Consider the following 8386-nt stretch of genomic DNA (forward strand, 5'->3'; position numbering starts at 1 on the left):
TATCCTATGCGGGCTTCATTTTTCTGAGCCATGGGCCTATTAATCTAGGAAGAGACTATGATGGACTCTACATTTTCTCGAGCAAGGTTCGTACGATGGTCGCAATCCTCTATCAGACATTCAGATTAGGTGGAGGATTTAGTAACTTCACGAGGTCGACTTCTAAAGATTTTGAAATTTTGCTGGGCTTTGTTGGTCTTAAGATTTTAAACTTGAAGAGATGAACAATTCAATAAAATGTCATATAATGATATAAATCATTGAAAACTAATTCCAAAACCTTCAAGAAACTCAATCCAGCTCTTTTATTACCGCCCAAAAATCGTAATATTACCGCTTTGTAGTCTAACTAAATGGGCTGAATGTTGAACACCTTCGTCTTGTATCCAGTCTCCTGTCTCCAGACACGTCCACATATGCAGACTTGAGACAAAAGTTTTGTCTCTTGTCTCCGTGTTTCCCATTCGAACGGGAAACAGAAAACACTGTATTTTGTCTCAAGAAACACCGAAATTTGTCTGCCGACAGTAGGCCGACATACTGGAGACAAAATAGCAACATACTGGAGACAGTCGGCAGACCATGTTTCCGCAGACAAATCGCCATGTGTGGACGAGGCTTTACGGTAATGGTGTTCCATAAAGAGCAGAGTGACGTCACGCCCCCCACTCCTTCTCTAAAGAGGTTCTCATCAGTTCCTGACAGGGGAGGGGAACCGAGACGCCTTTAAACGCCACCGCCGCTCGCCGCTACCGCGCCGGCGCCGTTCTTTCTTGGTTCTGTTCTAGTCTAGTCCTTCAAGTTAGTGACGTGAGGCTGGATCGCCCATTCCAGCACACTTTTTTTAAATGAATACAAAAAAGTGTGCTATTCATAACGGCTATTAAAAAAAAAGGTGTGCTCTTCTAATAATTGTGATATAATTAATTAATAACTTCTTGATTAGCATCGTACGTGTTATTAAATTACCTGAAACATACAGAAAATATATACGTCTAATAACACTTGCAATAATATATTTACACTTATACTGTTGACTTATTCACGAATTCGCCTATGGGTCTGATGATGATTGGAGTGTCCAATCGAAATCGATCACCACTTACCAACTTTAACATGTATTTACCGTTTTGTAAGTCAACAGTATAAGTGTAAATCTATTATTGCAAGTGTTATTAGTCGTAGGCCTATATATTTTCTGTATTTTTCAGATATATTTAATTGTATTTGGGCGGGCCAGAATCACGGCTGGCCCGCCCATTTCAGCTACAGATCTATAAACCATTCCAAAAAACTGTGCTGAAAGTGTGCTCACAGGAATCATATATAAAAAAAAGTGTGCCGCCCCCGTTACTAAACAAATAACCCTCGAGTTGTGAGGGTAATAAGATTACCCAGCCCGCCCATTTTATCTACAGATCTATAAACCATGCCAAAAAACTGTGCTGAAAGTGTGCTCGCAGTAATCATTAATAAAAAAAGTGTGCCAACCCCGTTACTAAACAAATAACCCCTAACTGGTAAGGGTAATAAAATTACCCAGCCCGCCCATTTCAGCTACAGATCTATAAACCATGCTAAAAAGCTGTGCTGAAAGTGTGCTCACAGGAATCATTAATAAAAAAAAGTGTGCCTCCCAAGTTACTAAACAAATAACCCCTAACTGGTAAGGGTAATAAAATTACCCAGCCCTAACGGGGGCGGCACACTTTTTTTTATTAATGATTCCTGTGAACACACTTTCAGCACAGTTTTTTGGTATGTTTTATAGATCTGTAGCTGAAATGAATCATGAATCAGAATCACGGCTGGCCCGCCCAAATACAATTGATTATATCACAATTATTAGAAGAACACACTTTTTTTATAACCGTTATGAAGAGCACACTTTTTTGTATACATTTAAAAAAAAGTGTGCTGGAATGCGAGCGTTTCAGGGCAGGAATTGGACTAGCCTACTGCGCATGCGCAAACCGTAAAATTGAGCTGATCTCAAATGAACGACTCTCACACAATTGAAGCAAAAGAGTTGTTTACTGTTCTGTCGTTCTGTTATCTGCCGATCTGCCTGTCTGCCCCTGCCGTGCCCCATAGCGATTGTAGTTTTCAAAGTCTTAAGTGTTTAAGCTGTGTGTTTTTTTTAATAATTTGAGGTTTTATCGAAGTATCGTATGTTTTGAAGTCGGGTGGTTCTACCGTGCCAGCCCCGTGCACCCTTGTAAGTTAGTTTATATTAGTCTTTAAAAGTGTTTGTTGTGTTTTGTTCCAAGTGTTGTCGAAATAAAACAATAAGCATTAGGCCCTAGCTGTTATTATGCTATTACATTTACTTAGTTTAGTAGCTCTTAAGTAAAATTTTATTGCTGTATTAGGGTACAGATTCTTAACTGGGCTACACTAATAAGTTATCGATTGAAACTATCGATTCGATTAGTAAACTGCGATTTTTTTCACCATCAACAAGTTTGGTTGGTTAGGTTAGGTTATGATGAATTAATTTTATAATAGATATTATATTTTAAAATATCGATTATTAATCAATATTTCAATTCGATAATTTCAATCAATAACTTATTATCGTAGCCCAGTTAAGAAACTGTAGGTACCCCTGTAGGATCACACAGTTAGGACATGGTTAGGACTACCGACATTTCCCATAAACATTGCAAAAGGACGAATCTTATAATTATATATTTTAAGAACTGTCTAGGCTGTGTGGTAAAAGGCACTTACAATATAAGTTACCAAGTGGTGTAACTTTCATATTAGAAACCCTTGGGTGAGTTGTATAACTTAAAGGCCTAATCTTTAGGTTGACACATTTAAACCTATAGCCTGTAAACCATTAACTGTTTGGAAAAAAGTCTATGCCGTACACTAAATATGGTCCTTCAGCCAATTAAATGTTTAGGCTAACTAACTAACATTAAAATAACTTAGGCCTTGGCTAGGTTTTGCATTACCCTGGCGTAGGGCAAGGCTAGGTTCCGCTATCGATAGACAGGCCTACACTATAGTACCCTACTAGGTTACTATATTATATTGGGTCTCTCATTATTTGGCAGTTTCCTGTTAAAGGGAACATTCATTATTATCGATGATTTCTTTTCGATATAAGCTTATCAATATTTTTGTTTTACTTCACGATCCATAACAGATTCCTTCTGTTATCTTCAAACGCATTTAAATTATATACTAATTTAGAAGTATTTTAGGCCAAACCTTGTTTAGGCAAACATTTAATAGCCTATTTTATTGGATTATAAAATCAAACTAAGCTAAACTAACCTATATCATAACTTACCAAACTTGCTATACAGTACCGGTATAGCCTATGTTACCGTTTCAAAATTCCGTTTAATAACAGAAAAGGCATGGGGAATGGCTGTCTAACGGACAGAAAAATAACATTTCGATATTCAAAAAGAAATTATCTACAATAATGAATGTTCCCTTTAACAGGAAAGTACCCATTCTTTACATTATACTTAGCCTTTATAAAGGCTACTCATACGCACATATAGGCTCTAACTTAATAACTTAGAATGCTGTAACCTTTTGAAAGAGGCATTTCCTCGCGCAGTTGTAATAGTCAGAATATTAAAACATTGTTTGTTTAATTTAAATGGCGGTTTGTTTGAAATTATTTAGAGTAACATGGCCATGAGAAACATGCTATTTGAAACTCCGACGACAGAAAAATATACGTTAAGTTTAAAAACGATTAAATTGTAGGCTAGTTATTTGTAGAGCCCAAAAACTGTTGTGCCGTTACCTACTTTTAGGAACAAACAATCTGCCCTCCTGTCACGATTGTGACAGAAATTATATTTTATTTTCATATGTTATAAGGAAATAGAATTGAATGTTAATACAAATCCTGGAAAACTAGAAGAAACCGGTTTTCTTAGTTCAAGTCGATACCAGCATTGATAACTGCAAGCGCGCAGTCTGGTGGCAAGTGTTCGAGACTAGGCTTAGGGTAGCGATGATTCATAGTTTGGAAGAGAACCACGTTGTTTCAATCTCATTTTGCGTAGTTGTGGCCGACAGTCAACTTGTTCCCTCGATTTGGAGGTATGTAATGCAAATAATTAAGCAATTTATGTTTAAGGTTATTCCAGGAAAAATCAGTACAACTTCAATTTGTAAATATATAGCTAAGCATTTTTGGGTAAACCAATTAATAATTTTACTTAAATTTTGATAGATATGAAGATTGAACACCACGTGTTTTTGGCTCAGGGTTCAACGAGTGTTAAAAAATTGTTTTAGCTTTGTATCTTAAAAGGGATTAAACTTAAAGAGCATTGTGTCAATCTAAATGATTTTTATAACTATCAGTAACTGTTCAGAGAGAATATTTCGATTAAATTTTATTTTTTTAAGGTAAAATTAGGTTGGTTTCAAAGTCATGTTCTAGTTGAACCGACAGGATTTTAATATTGTTTTAGTTTGGGGTAGTTATTAAGGATTTGTCTAAACAGTTATTTATTTCGATATGGAAGAAGGATATGTTTAATTTAGGCTATTTGTGTTTAATTAAAATGTCACAGTAAACTGATTCAGTAATTCGTTAAAGAATCAAGATGTATTAGACACATGTTTGAGACAGCTGATTAAAAATTACTTTGTGGTCAATTTGAATTATTATGTAAATTCATTAAAAGGTGATATGTTAAAATATTTTATATTTTTTACATACAAATGATTTGATTTAGGGGGTTATTTCAAATGTTTGTCAATGAGAACAAAATGAGAATTATCAGTATTCTATGTTAAAATTGATTGTGGTAAACTAGACTTCAGAAACAATTTGTGGGAAATTAACTTTGCTGGATAGATGTGTGACTATACTATAATAAAGATATTAAAGAAGGGATCCATAGTACGAATTTGGAACATGTCCTAGGGTTCAAGTCCCAGAGTTGAACATCGTCGGAGAGTACACCATCGCCTATCTGTTGTCTGGAGGAGTCGGGACCAGTATCACCTTCTCGGAGGCCTGACAACCGTCGGTGGACAATCTGTTTGCAAACCATGGAAGTCTTCTCACCAGTAGACTGTCTCCGGCTCAGATCATCTCACTGAAGCTCCACCAAGGATTGAAGACAGCATCCGTGAAGTGATGAGTACCCTTCACCATGTTACACATCAATATTTTCAAGTTTTATGATTAGGCCTATATTTGAGTTGTAAAGTAGGAAAGTATGGACTTTGGAGAGGACAAGAAGTTTTAGGGGGATTTTTATATATAAGGTTTGATCGATCAAAGAAAGGGGAGGGCAAAATAAAGGGGGGGGGTTAGTAATGATTGTAATGTTTATTTTGGTTAAGTGAAGATATCAATTTTGTTAATTTTCTAAGGTCAATATCATGCAGAACAATTGTTAGTTTTAAGATTTTATTTCATTATATTGGATTTTTACTGGAATAATACGACTTCTTATTTCAGCATGCCCTTCTTGCCTCCTTTCACAGCACGCTATACTTGATCTTAAATTTAAGACACTTAGGTGTGTCACTCCTTAGTGATGTAAAAATCATTATGGTTGTTATGGTCATATTATTATGAAGATCAAAATAACTAGGCCCACAATTTTTTCTTTAGTTGTGGTAATTTTGATAAAACAATACATTTACAGTCTTCATTTTATGCTAGAATGTTCTACTATAAACAATATAGGCTAATAAGAACTGCAGTTAAGTCCTTTAGAGAACCTGCAATATCAGTACCTTCAATATACCTATGTTGGGTGAAATATCAGTTCGTTATACAAATCGTACTTTATATTATTCTCTGCGATATAAATTCCGATTTTTGTTTTGAGTATTAAAGGTATCGTGATATGAATATTTAAAGCCATAGAGTCTTTTCAAATAGACTTTCACACTGTGCTGTGATGGTTAAACAAGGTTAGTTCAGTTTGGTTTAGTTTATGTTAATAAAAACCAGGTAACAAATAAATAAATACAAATTGTTCCAATAGTATCATCATTGGGTTGGGTTAGTGTTGTACAGTTTTCTATCAAAACTGATTGTCAAAAGCGCCAAATTATACCTAGTCGTGTCTTTTCATGAGTACCTAACTTAGCTTATAGAAAAAAGCTAAAAATTTTGTTAATGATACCTTGTTTGTTTATAAACTATAGGCCTACCACTTTCAAAAGAACCTGCGCAGAACCATGGCTGTCTCGCGCACGTAGCGGTGAAGGGTGATGGTGGGGAAGGGCCTGGAGCAGTGGTGGGGATAAGTCGTTGGGGCGAGGTGTCTTTCCCCACCACTCTGACTCTCCTGCTGTCCTGCATGCACGACTCAAACAGGTGCGTGGTTTTTTTCTATGTGGTAGGCCTATAAGCTAACATAACCTAAACGCCGCAATGGTCTGTAAAAGATTGGCGGGTGGTCCTCTTTTTAAAAAGACCCATAGGCTAACAGATTAATAAGCAGGCCTATTTCTTAATCAATATATTTTATATAAATTTGAAGCTATTGTCAGTAGGCCTATTAATTTATAGAAACTGAAAATTTGATAGGATAGTATAATAAATTAAAGTTTCTCTGCAGAACTTTACCCCATAACATTGCTGTTGCAGTGCAATGCAATTTTCAGAATCAGTCCTCTTCGCTTTGTATTTATGCTAAGTAAAATTGATTTTCCTTGCTGCATATTAGGGAACATTATTACCATGTTTAATAGCCATGATAAGGTACAGTAGACTCCCTCTTATTCGGACACCTTTTAACCTGACATCGGTTAAACCAGACAACACTCGGTGGAAATTACATATCTCTTTAACCGGGCAATTTTTATCAGCACATCGGTTTAGCCGGACTAGGTCGGTAGGAAGTGGGAGGTAAGCTTTATTGAAACGACTATTCTTGTGTTAAGGATATGAGAACAGTGATTACTAGTCTAAATAAAATTATCTACTACATTTTAGTCAAATACCTACTGTATATACAGTATGCATTTAAACGGTCAGTTTTAATGAGTTTCTGGGACGTCAGTTTAACCAGAAACCCCATTATCCGTACTGACCTCGGTCCCGAGAGTCTGGATAAGAGGGAGTCTATTGTACTGTATATTTTATTATGTTATAGTGACACGAATAAAAAATAACAGCCAAAACTTCATGCAATAACCCCATAGTACCACATACAATATGTTTACTAGTGTGAACTACGCTGTAGGCTTCACATTGAATGTGTTGCCCAAGTTTATTAAATTAAAGCTAAAACACAGTTTTTTGTTACAGAGTCATTGATTGAGGTGCTGGTGAACTGATTGAAGACTTAAAAATGTTTTGTTATTAGTGCGAGGTGTGATAGTACGGACTGTTGTGATAAATTAACCACTGTTTATGATTTACCTACTTTATATGTTTTAAAATAAATGTTCTACATAAACTATTAAATTTGAATGATCATTTACAATGCCACTATTTCCAGCTGTAATAATTTTTTTTTATACTTCTTTTAGTTATTTTTCATTTTGTTTCTAAACTTAAGTTCTGATGTAGTCAATATTTGCATAATATGCACTTTCAAAAATATAAAATAGTAAACACAACAGCTTTTTATATACCATTGTTATTATTTATTGGTGTTTTTGTATTGCAAAGTTGCATGCATAGTTGCAGATGCATTATTGGTCTGTTTAAATGAACAGTATAAAGTAACTAAAATAAAATCTGAAAATTCCAGACTAACATAAAGATTATTCAAACAAAGGAGGTTGAAGTATGTAAAAAATTCCTAAAACTCTTATTTTAAATTTGGTAAGTTTAATTTGATACCAAACAGTGACGTAGCCAGAATTTCAAAATAGGCGGGGTCGAACATTTAAATACAACATGAAAAATAATAGGATTTCCTGGAATTTTCCAAAATGTTTGATATCATTCTCAACATCCCAGGCAATTTCCTTGAATATACTCAGATCACTCAACAAAAATATTCTAAGAAAATTTTTATATAGCCTAGAAATCTGGAGGACATTCTCAGAATATTCTGGAAAAGTACTCTGGTATATTCTGAACATATTAAGTTTAAATTATTAATTTTGTCAAGTACCACAAAATATCTTGAAAAATACAAAAAACAATGTTTTTAGGGTAAAAAATGGGAAAACTCAATTTTTAGTCCATTCCCATAGTCAGTATTAAAGTACCGAACAGGTACTTAAAATGCAACGGATGATGGGGGTGACGACAGAGATGACTGACTCAAGTCGTCCATCGTCACGGAGGTAGACACAGTTCTAGCTATGCTGACAGTTCTATCTAGATAAGCGACAGTAGTTATATAGCTAACAGCAGAACTGTAACTGAACTGAACTAGTAAGTTATGACTCGTGAGTCGACTCGTTGAAGACCAAATAC

At 35.1% G+C, this 8386-nt stretch overlaps 1 long non-coding RNA gene across 1 annotated transcript; it reads left to right on the plus strand.

The window, feature by feature from the left end:
• The first annotated feature begins 2094 nt into the window (after window positions 1-2094).
• Window positions 2095-7401, plus strand: LOC128982617 (uncharacterized). The gene is made up of 3 exons (XR_008489697.1): window positions 2095-2218; window positions 6154-6325; window positions 7262-7401. It is a non-coding gene; the product is annotated as an uncharacterized LOC128982617 (long non-coding RNA).
• Window positions 7402-8386: the final 985 nt, after the last annotated feature.

The sequence above is a fragment of the Macrosteles quadrilineatus genome, unplaced genomic scaffold, assembly GCF_028750875.1.
Source record: "Macrosteles quadrilineatus isolate MER2022 unplaced genomic scaffold, UCM_ALF_1.0 Scaffold_770__1_contigs__length_32580, whole genome shotgun sequence".
Classification (NCBI taxonomy): Eukaryota; Metazoa; Arthropoda; class Insecta; order Hemiptera; family Cicadellidae; genus Macrosteles; species Macrosteles quadrilineatus.